The sequence below is a fragment of the Haemaphysalis longicornis genome, unplaced genomic scaffold (assembly GCF_048455015.1).
Source record: "Haemaphysalis longicornis isolate Haplotype H1 unplaced genomic scaffold, Haemaphysalis longicornis Haplotype H1 scaffold_1, whole genome shotgun sequence".
In the NCBI taxonomy this organism is placed as follows: Eukaryota; Metazoa; Arthropoda; class Arachnida; order Ixodida; family Ixodidae; genus Haemaphysalis; species Haemaphysalis longicornis.
The window spans coordinates 90932468-90955129 of NW_027526203.1; the positions used below are offsets into that span (position 1 = coordinate 90932468).

At 45.8% G+C, this 22662-nt stretch overlaps 1 protein-coding gene across 1 annotated transcript in view; it reads right to left on the bottom strand.

Moving 5' to 3' along the window:
* LOC144140885 (tachykinin-like peptides receptor 86C) overlaps positions 1-22662 on the bottom strand; it is a 691763-nt gene that overhangs the window by 207515 nt on the left and 461586 nt on the right. The gene's annotated exons all lie outside the window — the stretch shown is intronic.

The following is a 22662-nucleotide window of genomic DNA, read 5'->3' on the forward strand; positions in this document are numbered from 1 at the left end:
AAATGGAAAATGAGGGGCTTGGTAAAATAAGGCAGAAAATAAGGGTTGGCAGTCAAGAAAACCTCCTAAAGCAAAGTGGAGGATGTGGTGGGTCACACGAACAGATGAAGAATTTTTTGAATCAGAAGGAATGTGGTGGAAAAATGCCCGCCGGGTGGGATCCGAGCCCACGACTTCCAGAATACCGGTCTGGTGCCATAACCACTACGCTACCGGTGGTGCTTTTTCCTCACCACTTTCTCGGGTATTTATGTTAAGGCATTATTTGTTTCCTGTACTTGGGGCTGGTATCCAGCGCCACTCGGACTACTCGGCGTGAAGGTGACCTTCTTTTTAATCCACCGGCCGTGACTCGACTGTCTATGACATGTCGAGAGTGGTAGACCAGCATTGAACCCTCTTAAACTAACTTTTGCACTAAGACTGCCAGAACAGAGGCCCTTGCTAAGCATGTAGCGAATCAGAAAATGGGAAATGAGGGATGTGGTAAAATCAGACCGAAAAAAAGGGTTGGCAGTCAAGAAAACCTCAGAAAGCAAAGGGGAGGTGGTGGTGGGTAATAGGAACAGATGGGGAATTTTTTGAGTCAGAAAGAAAGTGGTGAGAAAATGCCCGTCGGTTGGGACCCGAACCCACGACCTCCAGTATACCCGTCTGGTGCGATAACCACTACGCTACCGGCGGGACTTTTTCCCCACCACTTGCTCGGGTATTTATGTTAACGTATGTTTCGTTTCCTGTACTTGGGGGTGGTAGCCAGCGCCACTCGGACTACTCGGCGGGAAGGGGACCTTCTTTTTAACCCCGGGACTTGAGTCGAGTGTCTACGACATGTCGAGAGTGGTCGACCAGCGTTGAACCTTCTTAAACTACCTTTGTCACAGAGACTGCCAGAACAGGGACCCTCGCTAAGCATGTAGCGAATCAGAAAATGGGGAATGAGTGTCCCGGTGAAATAAGGCAGAAAATAAGGGTTGGCAGTCAAGAAAACCTCGGAAAGTAAAGGAAAGGTTGTGGTGGGTCATAGAAACAGATGAAGAATTTTTTAAGTCAGAAAGAAAGTGGTGAAAAAATGTCCGCAGGGTGAGATCCGATCTCGCGACCTCCAGAATACTGGTCTGTTGCGATAACCACTACGCTAGCGGCGGGGCTTCTCCACCACTTTCTCGGGTATTTATGTGAACGTATGTTCTCTTTCCTGTACTTTGGGGTGGTAGCCAGTGCCACTCGGACTACTCGGGGTGAGGGGGACCTCCTTTTTAACCCCCGCGCCGTAACTCGACTGTCTACGACATGTCGAGAGTGGACGACCAGCGTTGAACCCTCTTAAGCTACCTTTGGAACTAAGACTGCCAGAACAGAGGCCATCGCTAAGCATGTAGCGAATCAAAAATGGGAAATGAGAGGCTGGGTGAATTAACACAGAAAAAACGGTTGGCACTCAAGAAAACATCGGAAAGCAACGGGGAGGTTGAGGTTCGTCAAAGGAGCCGAAAAAATTTTTGAGTTAGAAAGAAAGGGTTGAAAAAATTACCGCCAGTTGGGATCCGATCCCGTGACCTTCAGTATACCCGTCTGCTGCGATAACCCCTACGCTACCGGCAGGGCTTTTTCCCCACCACTTTCTCGGGTATTTATGCGAAGGCATGTTTTCTTTCCTGTACTTGGGGGTGGTAGCCAGCGCCACTCGTACTACACGGGATGAAGGGAACCTTCTTTTTATCTCCCGGGCCGTGACTCGAGTGTCTAAGACATGTCGAGAGTGGTCGACCAGCGTTGAACTCTCTTAAGCTAGCTTTGGCAACAATACTGCCAGAACGCAGGCCTTAACTAAGCATGTAGCGAATCAGAAAATGGGAAATTAAGGGCGCGTTGAAATAAGGCAGAAAATAAGGGTTGGCAGTGAACAAAACGTCGGAAAGCAAAGGGGAGGTTGTGCTGGGTCATAGGAACACGTGAAGCATTTTTTGAGTCCGAAAGAAAGGGGTGAAAAAGTGCCCGCCGGGTGGGATCCGAGCCCACGACCTCCAGTATACCTGTCTGGTTCGATAACCACTAGGCTACCGGCGGTGGCTTTTTCCTCACCACTTTCTCGGGTATTTATGTTAAGGCATTATTTGTTTCCTGTACTTGGGGCTGGTATCCAGCGCCACTCGGACTACTCGGTATGAAGGGGACCTTATTTTCAAACCCCGGGCCGTGACTCGAGTGTCTACGACATGTCGAGAGTGGTCGACCAACGTAGCACCCTCTTAAGCTACCTTTGCCTCCAAAACAGCCAGAATAGAAGCCCTCGCTAAGCATGTAGCGATTCAGAAAATGGGAAATGAAGGACTCGGTGAAATAAGGCAGAAAATAAGGGCTGGCAGCCAAGAAAAGCTCGGACATCAAAAGAGAGGTTGTGGTGGGTCATAAGAACGAATGAAGAATTTTTTGAGTGAGAAAGAAAGTGGTTAAAAAATGCCCGCCGGGTGGAATCCGAAGCAACGACCTCCAGAATCCCGGTCTGGTGCGATTACCACTACGCTACCAGCAGGGCTTTTTCCACCACTTTGTTGGGTATTTATGTTTAGGTATTTTTTGTTTCCTGCACTAGGCGTGGTAGCCAGCGCTAATTGGGCTACTGGGTATGAAGGGGACCTTCTTTCTAAACCCCGAGCCGTGACTCGAGTGTCTACGACATGTCGAGAGTGGTCGACCAGCATAGAACCCTCTTAAACTAACTTTTGCACTAAGACTGCCAGAACAGAGGCCCTTGCTAAGCATGTAGCGAATCAGAAAATGGGAAATGAGGGGCGTGGTGAAATCAGACCGAAAAAAAGGGTTGGCAGTCAAGAAAACCTCGGAAAGCAAAGGGGAGGTGGTGGTGGGTCATAGGAACAGATGGGGAATTTTTTGAGTCAGAATGAAAGTGGTGAAAAAATGTCCGCAGGGTGAGATCCGAACTCACGACCTCCAGTATACCCGTCTGTTGCGATAACCACTACGCTAGCGGCGGGGCTTCTCCACCACTTTCTCGGGTATTTATGTTAACGTAGGTTCTGTTTCCTGTACTTTGGGGTGGTAGCCAGTGCCACTCGGACTACTCGGGGTGAGGGGGACCTCCTTTTTAACCCCCGCGCCGTGACTCGAGTGTCTACGACATGTCCAGAGTGGTCGACCAGCGTTGAACCCTCTTAAGCTACCTTTGGCAACAAGACTGCCAGAACACAGGCCTTAACTAAACATGTAGCGAATCAGAAAACGTGAAATAAAGGGCTCGGTAAAATTAAGCAGAAAATAAGTGTTGGCAGTCAAGAAAACTTAGGAAAGCAAAGATTAGGTTGTGGTGGGTCATAGGAACGAATGAAGAATTTTTTAATCAGAAAGAATTTGGTGAAAAAATGCCCGCCGGTTGGGCTCCGAACCCACGACTTCCAGTATACCCGTTTGGTGCTATACCCACTACGCTACCAGCTACGCTTTTTCCCCACCAGTTTTTCGGGTATTTATGTTAAATTATTCTTTGTTTCCTGCACTTGGGGGTGGTAGCCAGCGCCACTCGGACTACTCGGGTGAAGGGGACCTTCTTTTTAACTCCCGGGCCGTGACTCGAGTATCTACGACATGTCGAGACTGGTTGACCAGCGTTCAACTCTCTTAAGCTACCTTTGGCAACAAGACTGCCAGAACAAAGGCCTTAACTAAGCATGTAGCGAATTAGAAAATGGGAAATGAAGGGCTCGTTGAAATAAGGCAGAAAATAAGGGTTGGCAGTCAAGAAAACGTCGGAAAGCACAGAGGAGGTTGTGGTGGGTCATAGGAACAGATGAGGAATTTTTTGAGTCAGAAAGAAAGTGGTAAAATATAGCCCATCGCTTGGGATTCGAACCCACGACCTCCAGTATACCCGTCTGGTGCAATAACCCCTACGCTACCGCAAGATTTTTCCCCATCACTTTCTCGTTTATTTATGTTAAGTTTTTTTTGTTTCCTTCACTTGGGGGTGGTAGACAGCGCTAATCGGACTACATCGGACTACTCAGTGTGAAGAGGACTTCTTTGTTAACCCCCGGGCGGTGACTCGAGTGTCTACGAGAAGTGGAGAGTGGTCGACCAGCCTAGAACCCTCTTAAGCTTCCTTTGGCACCAAGACTGCCAGAATAGAAGCCCTCGATAAGCATGTAGCGAATCGGAAAATGGGAAATGAGGGGCTCGGTGAAATAAGGCAGAAAATAAGGGTTGGCAGTCAAGAAAACGTCGGAAAGCACAGAGGAGGTTGTGGTGGGTCATAGGAACAGATGAGGAATTTTTTGAGTCAGAAAGAAAGTGGTGAAAAAATGCCCGCCAGGTGGGATCCGAACCCACGACCTCCAGAATACCCGTCTGGTGCGATAACCACTACGCTACCGGCGGGGCGTTTTCCCCACCACTTTCGCGGGTATTTATGTTGAGGTATTTTTTGTTTCCTGAAGGAATAGTGCTGTTGGCGACACGTGCCATTTCAGTTGTGGGGTTATTGGTTTTTGTTTTTTGTGTTTATGTGGTTTATCCTCCCTGTCGTTCTTTTTCCTGGACCTAGATATTCCCCCCCTTCTCTACGTTCTCTTTTGACCTGACGCTTGGAGGGACCCCTCTCACCGCCTGTTCTGCTTTTGGCGGTTCTGAGAACCTCTCGGTATGCCGCGCGGCGGGTCAAAAAACGCCTTTTCATCATATCTGTCCAAGATTTTCCAGGAATATCAACCCCCCGCTGACTTCCCTCTGACCTACTTCGCGGTTCAAGCTATAGAACCTTCTTTCCCCCTCAATAACTCGCTCGGCGTACTCCCAAACCAACCCGCTTTCTCATTTCGACTTCCTTCTTTCCTTTTCTCCTCTCACTTGGGGACCTACCCATGTATAAAGCGTGCCAGCCAGGCGAGAGGTTGCCCTGACGAAGGCAAGTCTCTTTGCTGAAACGTTGGCAATAATCGTGGTTTCTACCTTGTTCAAAATTTTCTAATCTATATATATATATATATATAGAAATATGGGTTGGCAGTCAAGAAAACCTCGGAAAGCAATGGGGAGGTTGTGGTAGGTCATTGAAACAGATAAAGAATTTGGAAAGAAAGAAAGAAAGCGGAGAAAAAATGCCCGCCAGGTGGGAACCGAACCCATGACCTCCAGAATACCGGTCTGGTGCAATAACCACTACGCTAACGGCGGCGCGATTTTCCCCCCCACTTTCTGGGGTATTTATATGAATGTAATTTTTTCCTGTGCTTGGGGGTGGTAGCCAGCGCCACTCGGGCTTCTCGGGGTGATGGGGACCTTCTTTTTAATCCCCGCGCCGTGACTCGAGTGTCTACGACATGTCGAGAGTGGTCAACCAGCTTTGAACCCTCGTAAGCTTACTATGGCACCAAAACTGCCAGAACAGAGGCCCTCGCTATGCATGTAGCGAATCAGAATAGGAAGTGAGGGGCTGGTAGAAATAACACAGAAATAAGGGTTGGCAGTCAAGAAAACCTCGGAAAGCAAAGGGGAGGTTGTGGTAGGTGATTGAAAGAGATAAAGAATTTGAAAGAAAGCGGAGAAAAAATGCCCGCGAGGTGGGATCCGAACCCACGACCTCCAGAATACCGGTCTGGTGCGATAGCCACTACGCTACCGGCGGGCGATTCCCCCCCCCCCCCCCCGCTTTCTTCGGTATTTATATCAATGTAATTTTTTCCTTTGCTTGGGGGTGGTAGCCAGCGCCACTCTGACTTGTCGGGGTGAAGGGGATCTTCTTTTTAATCCCCGCGCCATGACTCGAGTGTCTACGACATATCGATAGTGGTCAACCAGCATTGAACCCTCTTAACCTTCCTATTGCACCAAGACTGCCAGAACAGAGGCCCTCGCTATGCATGTAGCAAATCAGAATAGGAAATCAGGGGCTCGTAGAAATAATACAGAAATAAGGGTTGGCAGTCAAGAAAACCTCAGAAAGCAAAGGGGAGGTTGTGGGATGTTGTGGTTGTGGGAGGGTTTTGGGAAGGTTGTGGGAGGTTTTGCGATAACCACTACGCACCAGACCGGTATTCTGGAGGTCGTAGTTTCGGATCCCACCTGGCGGGCATTTTTTCTCCACTTTCTGTCTTTCTTTCCAAATTTTTTATCTGTTTCAATGACCTACCACAACCTCCCCTTTGCTTTCTGAGGTTTTCTTGACTGCCAACCCTTATTTCTGTGTTAATTCTACGAGCCCCTTATTTCCTCTTCTGATTCGCTACATGCATAGCGAGGGCCTCTGTTCTGGCAGTCTTAGTGCCATAGGAAGCTTAAGAGAGTTCAACGCTGGTTGACCACTCTCGACATGTCGTAGACACTCGAGTCACGGCGCGGGGATTAAAAAGAAGGTCCCCTTCACCCCGAGAAGTCAGAGTGGCGCTGGCTACCAGCCCCAAGCACAGGAAAAAATTACATTGATATAAATACCCCAGAAAGCGGGGGGGGGGGGAAACCGCCCCGCCCGTAGCGTAGTGGTTATCGCACCAGACCGGTATTCTGGAGGTCGTGGGTTCGGATGCCACCTTGCGGGCATTTTTTCTGCGCTTTGTTTCTTTCTTTCCAAATTCTTTATCTGTTTCAAAGACCAACCACAAGCTCCCCTTTGCTTTTCGAGGTTTTCTTGACTGACAACCCTTATTTCTGTGTTATTTCTACGAGCCCCTCATTTCCTATTCTGATTCGCTCTATATATATATATGTATATATATATATATATATATATATATATATATATATATATATATATATATATATATATATATATATATAGTTATATATATATATATATATATATATATATATATATATATATATACAGAAACATAGGCCAGCAGTCTACAACGCCAAAGGAGGCATAGGGGTGTTGTTAGGCTCTATTTTTTACTACGGTTAATGAAGATTTTTTTTTAATATAAGGAAGAAAGAAAGAAAGAAAAACACGCGCCCAGAGTGGGGACCGAACCCACGCCTTTCGATTAGATCTCGAATGCCTTACCAATTCGGCTATCTGGGCGACTGTGTTCTCCTTCACTTTTTGGGCTATTTATATTTACTAGAAGTGTATCTGACGCTTGAGGGTGGTAGCAAGCGCCACTCTGACTACACGGGGAGAAGGGGACCTTCTTTTCAACCCCCGGGGCGTGACTCAAACGTCTACAGCCTGTCATGAGTGGGTAACTGGCGGGAAGCCCTCTTATGCTACCTAGGCATCAAGGCTGCCAGAACCGAGACCCTCACTAGGCTTTCGCAGAATAATATAATAAGGAAAATGAGGGGCTCGTTGAGGAAATACAGAAACATAGGCCAACATAAACATAAACATAGAAACATGTATTTCCTCAACGAGCCCCTCATTTTCCTTATTATATATATATATATATATATATATATATATATATATATATATATATATATATATATATATATATATATATATATATATATATATATATATATATATATATATATATATATATATATATATATATATATATATATATATATTTATGTATATATATATATATATACATATATATTCATCCACCTGCTCAGATCCACTGCAGGACGAAGGCCTGTCCTATTGACCTCCAACCGCTCCTGTCCTGCGTATTTCTTCCGTTCCGTATTTCTCCCCTCCATCCTGTTTCGGGCATTTTCCTTGTTCTAGAGCCACCTCTTGGTATCCAGTGTGTTACCCTAATTGTACACCGGTTGTCGGTTCATCTCACTACATGACCAGCCCTAGTTCATTTCTTTTCCTTATTTAACACCTCACAACTGCCCTATAAACGCATTTCCATGTCACTTTTCTTCCTACCTCGCACTTGTTTTCTCTACGATGCAGAGCAATGGAGCTAAATAGTTTTTGCTTCCATGACCAACGTAGACAGAAAAAAATTGTACTTACCACTACAAGTCACGGGCTTTTTTCCAAACCCCTCGTATGTCCGAGCTCCTTGACTTCCGACACCACAGCGTGAACGCTGCGACTGGCGTCGGGTTGCAACAGAGTTTTGTCGTGACGGAAAACGCTTGGGCAATTGCCATTTGCGAAGAGGAAAACAGCGCGGACGCACCTTCTTTTCCGTTGGCACTTCGCTGCACCTCGATGGCCCAAAAGGCTTCCGATTGCTCGCACGAAATAGGCACGGCGATGTTGCTCCGCCAGAAGGCACGCTCGAACTCGCAGTGAGTCGGAACAAAACGCCGATGGTCGCTTACCAACTAAACCTCTGTCGGCAACGCTAAAATCACGAAAACAGGCGCCATAAGCTCAGCCATCTTGTTTTCCGGAGTGCTTCCAACCGCGCCGGATGTGGCACCTCCTTCGTGGCTACGTGATGTCACCGAAATATAGCCGAAATATAGCAGTGTGACGCAGGCAGCCTGACGTTTCAGCTCTGAGAACATAGCGTGAGACCCCACGGAAAATCGTCATCATCATCATCGGCCCACTCAAGTTCACTGCAGGCCTCTCCCACTGACCTCCAACCGCACCCGTCCTGCGCTGCTCGAGTGCACAATTTACGCCGCAATTTATTTCATCGCTTCACAGAAATAATGAACTGCCCTTTCTTCAAGACCCATCTCTTGGTGTCCCCTCCGTTACCCTAAATATCCACCGGTGGTCGGTTCATCTCACTACATGGCCAGCAAAGGTGCAGTTCTTTTTGTTTATTTGAGCTAAGACATATTCTACTCTACTCAGTTCTCTGGTCCAAGTAGCTCGTTGTTTAACCCTGAGTCTCAGTCCTAACATTATTTGTTCCGTGGACCGTTGAGCCGACCGGTGTTTGTTTTCTAGTTGTTTAGTTAGGCACCACGCTTCAGCTCCGTGTGTCATACCCAGCAGTATGCACGGGTTGTAGATTTTTCCTTTGAATGACCGATTTACCTTACTTTCCACTATTTGGGGGTGCTTGCGGAATGCTCCCCAACCGATACCTACTCTGCGCCGCATCGTGGTTGGGATCAGCACTAACCAATTGTGCGACGCAGTTATATTCTGTTACTTCCTCTTGCGTTTCTTTTCTGAGCTGGAGATTACATTCTTAGCATGCTTATTCGTCATTACTTTAGCTTTGTTAATAATTATTTTTAGCTCCACGGCCATTCTTTCTGATTGTAGTTCCTGATGCATTAATTGCAGTGTTCTGCAGTCTCACTCAGCATGACTATGTCGTCCGCAAACCTCAAATGGCTCAAGTGTTCATGGTTTATCCTTCATGTAAAGTTTTCAGTATCAAGCTTTCTAAATACCTCCTCCTAGAGATGCGCTGTGAATAGTTTTCGAGAGGTGGTATCTCCCTGTATCTCTCCCTGTATCTCTTCTAGTATCACTGACAGATGGTATCTCCCTGTATAACTCCTTTAGGAATCGGAAATTTATCGCTTACCTAGTGGAGGGTTATCCTTCCCATGCATCCTTTTATATGTCTTCTTGAAGCCTTAATGTATGTTTCCTCTATTCCATGGTCGCCTACTTTTTCTAAAACGACTGCGGTGAGTACGGAATCCAACGCTTTCTCGTAATTTATATATGGCATGTAAAGGGATCTAGTATACTCTGCGGATTTTTCTATCATTTGCTTGACGACACAGATGTGATCCACGGTTGAGTACCCTTTCCTAACCCTAGCCTGATCTCTCGATTGATGGGAATCCAGGTTGTCATCTATGCAGCTAAAAACAAGTTTGGTAAATAGCTTGTTAAACATATTTTCAAGACCATGGCGTGCCAATAACGTTAAGTAATAAGTAAATCCTGGCTTAGATAAAATAGATGTATCAACGTTAAAGCCGCCGACTAAAAGCACCTGTTCATTGCTGCTGTGCTTGCTTATAAAGCCACGCAGTTCGTTAAGGAAGACAAATATTTCCTTATTTGGTGGTCTGTAAACACAACAAAGCAAAACATCTTCGCAATCTGTGCTGATGGCAAAATCAATTATCTCTGCCTGATTGCACTTAACCTCTAAACATACCCACAGCCAAGAGTTCTGCACCAATATTCCAATACCACCTCCTTTTCTACCGTCCCTACATTGAACAATAGAATGAAAAGTATTGAGAAATATTTGAGAGGATAAATCGGCTAACAATAATTTATGTGACAGTGAGGGCAACTAATAAAGACAGTGTGCAATCAAGGTAAACCTGGAGCATAACCCGATGCCTGCTGCAGGATACATTAAAATATTCTCTAATGTTCTGCAAACTTCTAGCATTTGCGTGAATTAGAGTGAACACTACATTGCTGCAATGCTCAAATGCCAATTCACGTTTTCAGTTTCCCCAGTCAATGGCAGAGTCTACAAGGTTTCGTTCATCAATGCCGCCTATTTTAGACAAGTCAGCTTCGCACTTATTTATTTATTTAAAATACTTGACAGGCTCTTTTACGGAAAATGGAGTAAAGGGGGTACATTGGAAAGAGTGCTAGTGGGTGAAACTTCTGCCACATTACAAAGCAATACACTGGATCTAATAACAGTGGTTGCACAAATGACAAGGAGGGGTTTCAGGCAACAACAAGAATTTCACTGTCGCAAACAACACCATGAACAAAAACAGAATTGAAGGAGGTTATACAAATGGGCACGTCAGCTGGCCCCGACAACAGCAATGAACCCATTCCTGTTCCCACTGCAGGTACTTCTGGTCTGCGCAGCGCGGACGGCCGACCCTTTTCCGGATTCAACTTTGGTCGTCCTCAATGAACCTGCGACTTTCGAAGCATGCGCACAGCAACCATCCTGCCTCCCGGGTTACGATTGGATGCTCCCTCTACCAAGCAATACAACCGCCACTGATATAAGAAGTACACCGATCCGAGACGCCTTCAGTGGGCACGTAAGCTGGCCGCAAGCAACAGCAATGAACCCATTCCTGTTCACACTGCAGGTACTCCTGCTCTGCGCAGCGCGGACGGCCGACCCTTTTCCGGATTCAACCTTGGTCAGCCCGAATGAACCAGCGACTTTCGAAGCATGTGCACAGCAACCATCCTGCCTCCCGGGTAACGGTTGGATGCTCCCTCAACCAAGCACTACGACCGACACTGATATAAGAAGCACACCGATCCGAGACGCCTTCAGTTGGCACGTCAGCTGGCCGCAAGCAACAGCAATTAACCCATTCCTGTTCATACTGCAGGTTAGTGACAAACAATCATCTGTTAAGACAAGTGACCGCCTCTTTATTTAGCTGACGTGCCCAAACAGTGTGATTGTATTTTGTTCATGTATCTGCAATTTTGTGCTTTCGATGTTAATGCTTTGTGGGGACGTTGAGAGCAACCCTGGACCCACTATCGAACAAATGGTAGAAGAACTACTCGTTGGGCAGAAGGCCATGCAACAAAGACTTGGCTTCATTGACACAAAACTTAACGAAATCGAATCATATGTCGCGACAGTGAAAGAATTCAACTCAAGGATAACAAACCTGGGGCAAACGGTATTAAATCTGGAAACAAAGCTAACAGATTTTGAAGACAGGAGTAGGCGCAACAACCTTTTAGTTTTTGGGCTTGCTGAAAACGCCAATGAAACACTGGAATCGCTCTTGAAACATGTGACGGAAGACCTGTTTCAGAGTAAGCTAGGCGTGAAGGTGCGTTCAATTGAAAGGATACACAGAAGAGGGCGCAAGCATCAACATAAACCTCGACCCATTATAATGAAATTTGTCGACTGCCGGGAGAAGACAAATGTGCTGAAAAACTGCTCGACGTTGAAGGGGCTCGAAATATCAGTGTCCGAGGACTTATCGCCAGCCACTAGGCAACACCTTTTGGAAAGCACAGCAGACGCCAAGAGAGCGGGCAGTAAAGATAAGACAAAGTCAAAATTGATAACGACATGTTTAAATGGGACGCTGACACCATGTAAATGATTCCGTGTGCTCAGCGCAGTAGCAGCACCAACGGTACACCGAGCGCGCAGCGCAGAGGCAGCAGTAATGGATCCCAATGAACTAGTATCCAAAGCAAAGAAAAAACCTTCCGCTGTCTGAATATAAATGCGCGCAGTATTGTGAGTAAATCAGCGGAATTAGAAAGCGTTGCAGTTGCCTACAAACCGCATACAAATATTTTATCCGAAACTTGGCTTCACCACGACATCAGTGATGCGGAAGTAACACCCCCCCCCCACTAAAACATTTTTCCAAGCGACAGAGACACCCGCGGAGGGGGTGTTGCTATAATATTCAAAAATTCACTGCAGCTATCTAGGTTACCAAACGTCGAAGGTATTGAATGCGTGATTGCAAAAGTAACGCTAAAAGAACTAAGTTTCACCGTTGGCGCTTTTTACCGCCCTCCAAGCAGCGACGACATGTTTGTAGACGAATTCAACGAATTTTTGTGTTGTTATCGTTCATGTAACCTTCTACTCACTGGTGATTTCAATGTACCCTCTGTAAACTGGGAGAGTGATTTTCCTGAAGCTCTGACTACTGCTGCTGAGCCCTTTATTGATCTAATTCTACTACAAGACCTAAAGCAATTAGTAAAACTGCCGACACGCATTCAAAATGGAGTAGAGTCAATTCTAGATCTTTTTCTCGTCAGCAATAGACTTCAACAGCGAAAATTGAATATCGAAGTCCTTGAAGGTATATCAGACCATAAGATGGTAAATTTGACCATAAATTTGAATCGCGGTCAGAAAGTCGAGCCAGTCAAACGCACTTTCCCAGTCTTCTCCCATGCCAGCGATGTAGATATACTGGACGCATTTGATCATTTGTTTCAGTCTTTTGCGGCTTAATGTTAATCGGACAGGTATTCTGTTGAACACGTGTGGTGCTCATTTAAAAACCTGGTTCATGAGTGCATACATAGCTTCCTTCCAACCAGGAATAAAATATTGCAGAAAACTAACCCTTGGAAGAATAAAGAATTTGTGCACCTCGAACGAAAACTAAAAAAGGCACGAAAGCAACATAAAAAGTCCTCCACCTCGCCTAACCAAGCAAAAATATGTGAACTACGCATCCTCCTAAGCGATAAAATAAAGAAAGCCAAGGAATATTATCACACAGTGACATTACAAAACTTTATGCTTTCTTCACCAAACAAGTTTTGGCGCCATTTCTCTCGCAAAAAACAGTTCGTTTCAAACCTTCAGGTTAACAATGCTAGTATTCGTAACAAACCTTAAATCGCAGAAGCTCTAAACCAATACTTCTGTTCTTTCTTTACAAAAAACGATGGTACCACGCCAAGTGTTAGTTCCTATGAGCATTTATCACCCATAGGGAACGTGTGCATAACTGAGGAAGGTGTTTTCACTTTTACTCAAGCTGGATGTTAAAAAATCATCCGCCGTAGATGAAATTCCTAACGCATTTCTTGTCCGCTACGCAGAATGGTCTGCTAAATATTTAAGCCTTATATTTAATAAATCAGTTGCTTTCGGTGAGCTTTCTGAGGACTGGAAGTGCGCTAAAATAACGCCCATACCAAAAGGAACTGAAAATCGCTCAATGATAACGTCATACCGACCCATTTCTTTACTCAGCGCATGTGTAAAAGCACTCGAGCACGTGATATTCAAACATATTTCTCAATTCGTCGACCAGAACAATATTATACACAATCGGCAACACGGGTTTCGTCAGGGGCTGTCAACTATCACGCAGTTATTAGAGACGCTTCACGATTTCGCTACAATACTACATGAACAAGGTCAAGTCGATGTAATCTTTTAAGACTTCGAAAAAGGCGTTCGATCGCGTGTCACAGCCAAAGTTACTTATCAAACTCAGAGCAATACTCAAAAACGAATCTTTGCTATCCTGGATTAAATCAATTCTTTCCTTCCGGCGTCAGACTGTAACCGTGGATGGCGTAGCGTCACGCACTGCCACAGTAGAGTCAGGCATTCCACAAGGTTCCGTTCTCGGGCCCCTTTTCTTTTTACTTTTTATTAATGATATATCTCGCGATATCCCTGTTAAGATAAAGCTGTTTGCAGACGACTGCATTATTTATCATGCAATCTGTAGCCATAGCGATCAGGCCCTCCTCAATGAAGCTCTAGGTAAAATACAAAATTGGAGCACAACGCGGCAGATGATTCTTAACCTAAAGAAAACGGTAGCCTTGACAATCACGCGCAATACAACGCCATTGTCATTTACATATAGTATAAACAGCCATCTTAACTCGGCAGTTACAAGCTATAAATACTTGGGTATCATGATAACGTTGGATCTGAAATGGAATCAACACATTACTTATATTCGGAAAAATACAATGCAGAAGCTAGGTCATTTAAGAAGAACTCTAGGAAAATCCACTTATGATATAAAACTTCTACCTTTTAAAACTTGCATCAGGTCTCTACTGGAGTACGCCTCGGTCGTATGGGACCCGCACAGTGTAACCAACATTTCGAAACTGGAGAAAGTTCAAAGAAAGGCTGCAAGGTTTATTTTTAATTCCTACAGTAGACTCGCATCCTCGACAGCGCTTTTTCATACCGCGGATTTAGAAAGTCTCGCAGTTAGACGCAACTTGAAAAATTAAAAACATTTTATTTGCTTTATCACCCCAAACTTCGAATCGACACCAGCGCATACATCACCCCGTTCATTCGTCGGCAGACACGCTCGCACCACCCGAAAAAATTAAGTGATTCCGCATGCAAACCTATAATCATACCAAAATTCATTTTTTCCCCGAACAGCATGTGAATGGAACCTGTTGCCTGCACATGTAGTAAAATGCCCGGATGTTTTATCATTTATGCGTGAGCTCCCAAACCCACCAAAAAGTTGATTTGTGCTTGAATGATGTGCATTTGTTTCTTTCTTTGTTGTTATTGTTGTTGTTTTTTCCTTTCGTTTTACCGCCCGCTCCTGCTCGATGGGTGTACTGCTGATTGGGGTACTGCTAGCCTTGCCCCAAGGCTAGCAGTACCCCAATAAATAAATAAAATAAATAAAAACAATGCTATTGAGATAGATGTATCAATAATTGCTCGCGAAAATTGGCATGATTAGTTAAATTGACAATGACGTCGGGTAGGTCATTCCGGAGTGCACGAGGCAAAGCCGATGAATTGAATGAATTTGTTTTTCCAAAGATGCGTGTGATGCTTCGCTGATTGCGTAGTCGTTTACAAATGCGCAATGATGCTGTTAGTGGGAAGGGTGGTGGCATAGATGCGTGAATATATTTATGAAGCAAAGACAGGCGGGAAACTGTGCGCCGTGTATCTAGATGCTGCAATGAAAGGTGGTGTTTTATTTCTGTGATGCACGAGGGGCGACTGTAAATGCGGAAAATGAACCGTGATGCTCTGTTTTGCACAGCTTCTAGCTGGTTAATGAGGTAGGTTTGGAAGGGGGACCATATGGGAGATGCGAATTCCAGCTGCGGGCGAACAAAGGTTAAGTAAGCTTGTTTGCGGACGGTATTTGGCGCGTTTCGTAGGTTTCGACGTACGTATCCTAGTGTTCTTGATGCGTTTGCATATAGGTAGGTTACATGTGCCGCCCAAGTAAGATTAGAAGTGAGATGCACGCCGAGGTATTAATACGAAGATAACCGTGACACGTTGGAATTATTTATGTAGTAAGCAAATGCAGCACTTAACGTTTTTCGACTAAAGGATATTACTTTGCATTTATATAAATTTAAAGTCTTGTGCCATGCACCACACCAGTTGTTAATGAGATTAAGGTTTTTCTGGAGACAAAGGTGGTCATAGTACTAATTATGGAACGCTATAAAATGCAATCATCAGAAAAAAGCCGTATTGACGAAGAAATATTACTTGGAAGATCATTAACGTAGATTAGAAAAAGCCGTGGCCCCAAGACGCTACCCTCAGGCACTCCGGAGGTCACGTCGGAAATTGGAGAGGACGAGTTATTAACCAGCGTCAACTGCTGTCGAAAAAGAAAAAGTTACGGATCCACGATAAGATTAGCGAATCTAAACGAAGGTCTGTTATTTTGAAATCAGACAGGAATGAGGCACGCGGTCAAATGCTTTAGGAAAGTCCAAAAATAACGCAGTGACTTTGTAAATTATTATCCATATTGAAGTGGAGATCAGTTGTAAGTTCGAATAACTGGGTATCGCATAAAAAACCTCGCCTAAATCCATGTTGATTCTCAAAAAAGAACTTATTGGTTTCTAAATGACAATAAATGTGCGAAGAAATTATGTGCTCAAGCATCTTGCAGCGAATGCGTGTTAGTGATAAGGGGCGATAATTTTCTGGTGAATATCTGTTGCCCCTTTTAAATAGGGGAACTACTTTACCTATTTTGCAATCAGCCGGCAGTTGTCCTGTTGATAAAGACTGCGTGAAGATATGGTACAGGATTTTGCTTGAGCAGGATGATGTGTTTTTGAGCACCTTAGAATTTATGTTATCAATGCCTGAAGAAGTTGATAATTTAAGTTTTTCAATAAGATTCGCAATCCCTTCAGCGCTGACGACAATAGGTTTCATGAATGTATAATCAAACTCGGGAACTTCGGGCACTCTGGAATGATCTTCGCACTTGACCACAGATGAAAAAAAAAATGAGTTAAACACTGAAGCGCTAGCTACATCTGAAAGAGGCATATGGTTTGCATCTTGTATGCTGAGAGAATTGGTAGCATTGTGAGAGGACATTACTTGCCAGAATTTTTTGTGATTAGTGTTTAACACGGATGGCAAGTAGTGCGTAAAATATTTAGATTTCGCTTTGCTTATTTCGGAGAAGTACTCTTTCAAGGAATCCTTGTATTTTTTTCAAATCTGAAGGGCTCGAAGTGTGCTTTGCAATTTTGTAAAGCCGCTTCTTCTTCGATCTATGGGACCAAAGTGTTTTGTTAAACCAGGGATTTTTTTTGTCGTTAGAGATCGAAATTAGGGGAAAATATTTCTCAACCAAAGTAATGATCTCGTTTCTGAAGAGAACCCAGTTTTTGTTGTCTGATCGGTACGGGAAAGATGGAAATAAAACCTGATCGTAAAAAAATTCCAATTCATCATTCATACCTTCGTAATTACCTTTGTTGTAGTCCCGAATTTTTTTAACAGTACTATGTACTTAATGCCTATGTACTTGTACTTATGTACTTAGTACTTAATGCGGAGACGTGGCGCCCTTTCTTTTTTCTTAGTATATATTTTTTCCATTTCCGATTCAAACGAAGCAATGCATGTTCGCGGCAGCCTTGTTCTTTGTAAATCAACAAAGATGCTTCGTGCGAGCAATGAGGTTTTTGTTGAAGAATAACTTTTCCTTTCTCAGGAAAGTGCTTTGCTCAAGCCATTTGTCCCTAGCTTCTAGCTTAGTGAAACGAAGCTTAGTGAGACTTAACGCAATGGCTCTAGGTCCGGCCTTCATCCTGTATACACCCTCTACTTCTGAGGGCTGGGAACCAGCCGTTTCAGCTTATCAGGTAATGATCCCAGAGTTCTTTGGAGGTCTTAACCATCGCTGCGTTTAATCCCATGAATCTCTACATTACGTTTTCGGGAGTACTGTTCTAGCCTATCCACTTCATTATCAAAAAATGGGATTCGGGCGGTTTGGGCAGCAACTTTCATTCCAAAGTCGTGCGCTTTCTGCAAGAAGCCCATCATTCAGCTCAAATACGGCGCCTGCATTTGACTCCCACAGGTGGACACGTCCTTATAGCATTAGGACACCGCCAGATATCCCCGAAAGAACAAAAAAAACGCATAACTAGCCCTGCGAGACTGCATCCGGGTTGCCCCAATCCCTCGAAATATGCACGCCAAATACCACAATGGCCGCAGGGCTTCTCGGGCTCGAGCCCTTACTGCGCGATACGGGAACGACCCGAGCGCCTCTAAACAGATGCTACCCCTACCCTGGGCACGCCGGCCACGTAGCCTGTGTAGTTACACATACTGGCCGATGCATCAATGCCGCCATTACTATCACAACCTCAATCGATGTCACTGAAGAAATAGCAATTGCCCAGGCCACCATTTCCCGCCATGAACTATCCTCACCGATTCGCACACAGCCTGCCGGAACTACCAGATTGCCCGCACTTCATTATGAGCCTTACTCATCCTCAAAAAATGTTCGACAACACATGACATCCGCATTGTCTGGGCTCCTGGACATGCCACCATGACCGGCAATGAAGCGGCTCATGCCGAGGTTCGCAATTTGATACACCAAGCCATTGCCGACGGGGGGCCAATGTCTACCCCCTCAAGATCAACCCCACCCACTCAGCGGCTACACAGAGATTCTTTCCCATTACAAGCAAAGTCGCCGCACCCTCCTACCAGCTCACTGGCGCCTCTCCAGAGAGGAAGCTACAATATGGCGGCGTCTCCCGAAGAATACCTACCCACATCCCACCTGCCTCCACCTCATCTTCCCCACCCAACAACCTTCCCTCTGCGCTTACTTTCCCCAGCCTGGCACCCTCTACCACATCATATGGGAGTGCCAACGAATTCCAGACTTGCCCCCACTTCCCCACCCCATCTTCGAGCAGTGGCGGCTTCCCTGGCCAGCCCGAACCCGGATATCCAGCTTAAACTGATGACCCGAGCACGGACGGCCAGCCGAAGTCAAGGCACCCGGACAGGGACGCCTTCCACGGGGCGATGCCCTCACATCAGCCTGTGCTCTATAAATGAAAGATTTATTTCTCACCCCCTCTCTCTCTCTCTCTCTCTCTCTCTCTCTCTCTCTCTCTCTCTCTCTCTCTCTCTCTCTCTCTATCTATCTATCTATCTATCTATCTATCTATCTATGTCTATTTATTTATCTCACTCTCTCTCTCTCTCTCTCTTTGTTATGATTTTATTTCCGGTTTATGTACTTCACGCCAATGGACAATATCGTCATATCTTAAAGAAAGCGTTTCTAAGCTCCCTTCAATGCTCTGGATTGCCTCTGCCTGCTCAGCGATAGTATCATAAACGGGGCGGTTTGGGGATGATGCGGAAACTTTCGACGTTGACAAACTGGGAATGACCGGGATAACTTCGTCACAAAGGAATGAATTCCTTGCCAAAAGTAGCGCAGCCGCGCTCTCTGGTACGTCCTAAAGGAGGCATGAAAAGAAAACACAAGTTTGGTTCATTCGAAAGATTGCCTCACTAGAACCATACTACACCACTTTTAACGCAAACTTCGCTCAAACAAGCTACATAATTAGGAAAAAAGGGAATTAACATGAGACCCACTAGCTCATTTCCGCAACAGAACCTGCGATGTCATACCAGAATGGTTTGAGATTGGCGGAGGCCGCCAAAAGCAAGCGCGAGTTAGGCAGGGCTTACCAGTTTTCATAGTGAGCTATATGCCCGTGAAACATACTGCACATTCTTTTTGACACGAAGAACGGTGGAATAAATGGTTGAAGTTCCGGATGAACACGCAAACATGTACACCAATGCGTACGAAACTACCGCAGTCCGCGCAGACGAATTTTCGGGTTGGAGGCTCTTTAGGGCCAACGAACCGTTCTAGCACGCAAAGCCGCGACCTTGCTTGGTATCTTAATCCCTGGACAGGAAGATTCCGTCATATCGCCAACCAGCAAAGGTAACAATAGAAACGAGGGTAGTAAGGAACAGCAAGCAGCGACGAGATAGCGCCACACGTCGCAGAAGTTTCGGTTTGGTGGTCATGTTGGCTTGCTGCTGTCATTACGAGCTCGTTTTAAATGCGGAGCATTTCTTAGGCTCGCCTGGTCTTGCGTCGTTGATGGCGGCGCCGTCCACACGCTCACTGCGCATGCGCAACTCTCCTCCTTACACCCACAGGTCCGCGATACTACACAATAAAAAAAAGAAATAGTTAGCGGCGCCCGGTTTCGATCCCACGACTCTCTGGCCGCAACGGGAGGTACGCGGTGCTCTTCCCACTACGCTACAAATCTGGGACAGGAGCAAGTGCTACGAACGCGCCTTATGTCCTTGCCTTATTCAAACTACGTCAAGAAGCTACTGATACAACGAAGGCACGCGAAGCTGAACGTCAACGGAATCGACGAACTGTAAACTTTAGAGGGGGATGCTGAATTTCCCGTGGGAAAGCTGTGGCGGGAAGCGCCACGCGCCTTGCAGCTCAACCAGCCCCGTCCGCAGCGCCTCTGATGCTGATTGTGGCAGGATGCCCCTAGGGATTGGACAACCAACGAATCCATCACGAGATAGGTTCGCGTTCAACCACCGTCGTCATCTTCCCGTAGGGGAACCGCCGAAGAAGAAGAAGAACGAGAAGACAAAGCTGCGAAGAGGAGGGCGTGTACATTGCTCTCAGCCGGTGCACCAGTGTCAACAACCTTTACCTCACCAAAGCTGACGGAGACTACCGATTCTACCACAGAGACAACATCGACAAGAACATGATGGACGAGTTTCGGCGCCTCGAGAACCACCGCCTACTCACCGTAACACAACAGCACTTGCTTGCCTTTGCCACCGATGTGGACCCGGACGCGGAATTCCCTCTGGCGCTAGTAAAAACCAAATCACTCAACATAACGGCAACACAATGGAACCACACGGAACCGCCACGATGCTTCGTCTCCTCATCAGGGTTCCCCACGGGAAGATGGTGTAATTTTTTTTTAGTTTACAACCACTAAAAACTTCAGTTTATTTGAGTAATTTACAATAAAACTTCGTTGCTGGGTCCTGATCGAAACGCCCATGTAGTACGGGCAAATCGTCGAGGGAGTACGACATCCCTACCGGTGAAGAGATCTCCTTTCATGCGCTTCCAAACGACGAACCTCGCAAAATAAGTTGCTACGTTTTGTGAACTTTGCAAGGGAGCTAAAGGAAGTATGAGGGTTTATTTGTTTATTTTGTTTATTTTTTTATTTGTATATTTTGGGTTTGATACACGTATATTACGCGGTACATTTCAATTTTCATCTTCTGCCGAAGTGAACGGAGCAATAGGCGTTCAAGACGCCTGTCGAGGCCCATCGAGTGTGCTCGCTTCGTTTCTGACGAAGTGATTACGGCAGGGTACCTTACGTTAGCTCACTTTTGGGACATGTCGCCGCTCGTCGCCGACTTCGTCAAATTGCCGTCAAAGTGCTCTGAGCTTGAAAAAAAATACCGTACACACCGCGCATCGACGCTCGTCTCTTTCTGGTCGGAGCAGAGAGTTCGCGCGAACGGCTTTCTATACACGACATTGGCCAACTGGCATAAGTGATACTGCTACTGAAATTGAACTATTATTAACCGCAATACAAATACGGCACATCCGTACCACATTGTATTCTGTTGCAAAAAAGAAACCAGCGGCAAGCACACGCAGGACAAGAGAAGGAGGGACACAAACACAACGCTGGGACACAAACACAGCGTTGTGTTTGTGTCCCTCCTTCTCTTGTCCTGCGTGTGCTTGCCGCTGGTTTCTTTTTTGCAACAGTATGAACCAACAAGCCCAGCATTTCACTCTCTTGAACATTGTATTCGTCCGTCGCGACGGGGCTGACGAGGCAGCGGTGCCGACGGCTGAGCGTTCGTCTGTTGTGAGTATCGCGGAATGGTCGCTTTCCGGTCCGTCCGTGTATCTCACAACTCCTGCCGCTCGTGCACTTAGAAGCATTGAGCGTTCAAATGGTGTGCGGTTGTTGAATGCAAGCCCGAGCTCCTCGGCGAGAGCTTTGTTGTCCGGATCAGGCGATTCTATGACTAGGGCTGCGGATGTGCTAGGTTTTACTAGTATTTTTAAAATGTCCGCCGTCTCGGCTTCGGCACGAGTTCCGGTTACTGTTTGATTCCCGCGTGTGAATGCTATATGGAGTCGACATACTACGTATCTGTTTCATGTACCGGCTCCTATAACGCCATTGCTCACGTCACGAAATGTGCAATTTAGCGGGAGAATGAAAAATTAGGCTTAAATTGCCTTATTTTTCAGTGAATGAAGCATCGTTTGCTTCCGGGAAAGCACTTGGGGTACTATCAAACACCTAATCTTTCGAATAAAACAAACTTTTGTTTTGTCTTCCTGGCTCGTTTAAGAACTCCTGCATTGTCGAATTCTGCATCCGTGTTGGAAGTATAGCAGACGGCGCAGTGCAAGTCGCGAGGGATCACCAACAACCGCTTACGGTCTTCGGGAAGGCAGTTCCTGCTCTTCAGAAGGCCGCCATCAATGGAAAAATGCCCCACCAGCCGTCGCAATAGCCGCGAGGCGCTGCGTTCTGTAGAGTTAGAAATGAAGTAAAAATTGGTAATATCCAAGGGCCCGTGCGTTGCTGCTCTGTCGTGCATCACGTGGTTCACATGTCTGTGTTTGATCAATAGCTGCAATCTCGACAGAATCGGTGGATTAAGGTGAAGTGCACAGAGCATCTGTGTCGTTGTGCCTGCGTCCAGACCGGTATATCACGTGTATGTCATATTCTGGTAGGAGAAGGGACCTGCGGGCAAGTTCACCGGATGGATCATTGAGCGACGAAAGCTAACACCAACTACGAGGCCAATGCTGACCGTAGGTGTTGCCATGTAGCTTGCCTGTCCTTCGGCCGACTGGAATGGGAACGACGCCGATTGCAGTGCACGAACTGTGGCTTCGTGTCACTACAAAATTATTTATTTATTTATTTATATTTATTTATTTATTTATTTATTTATTTATTTATTTTCGTTACCGTCT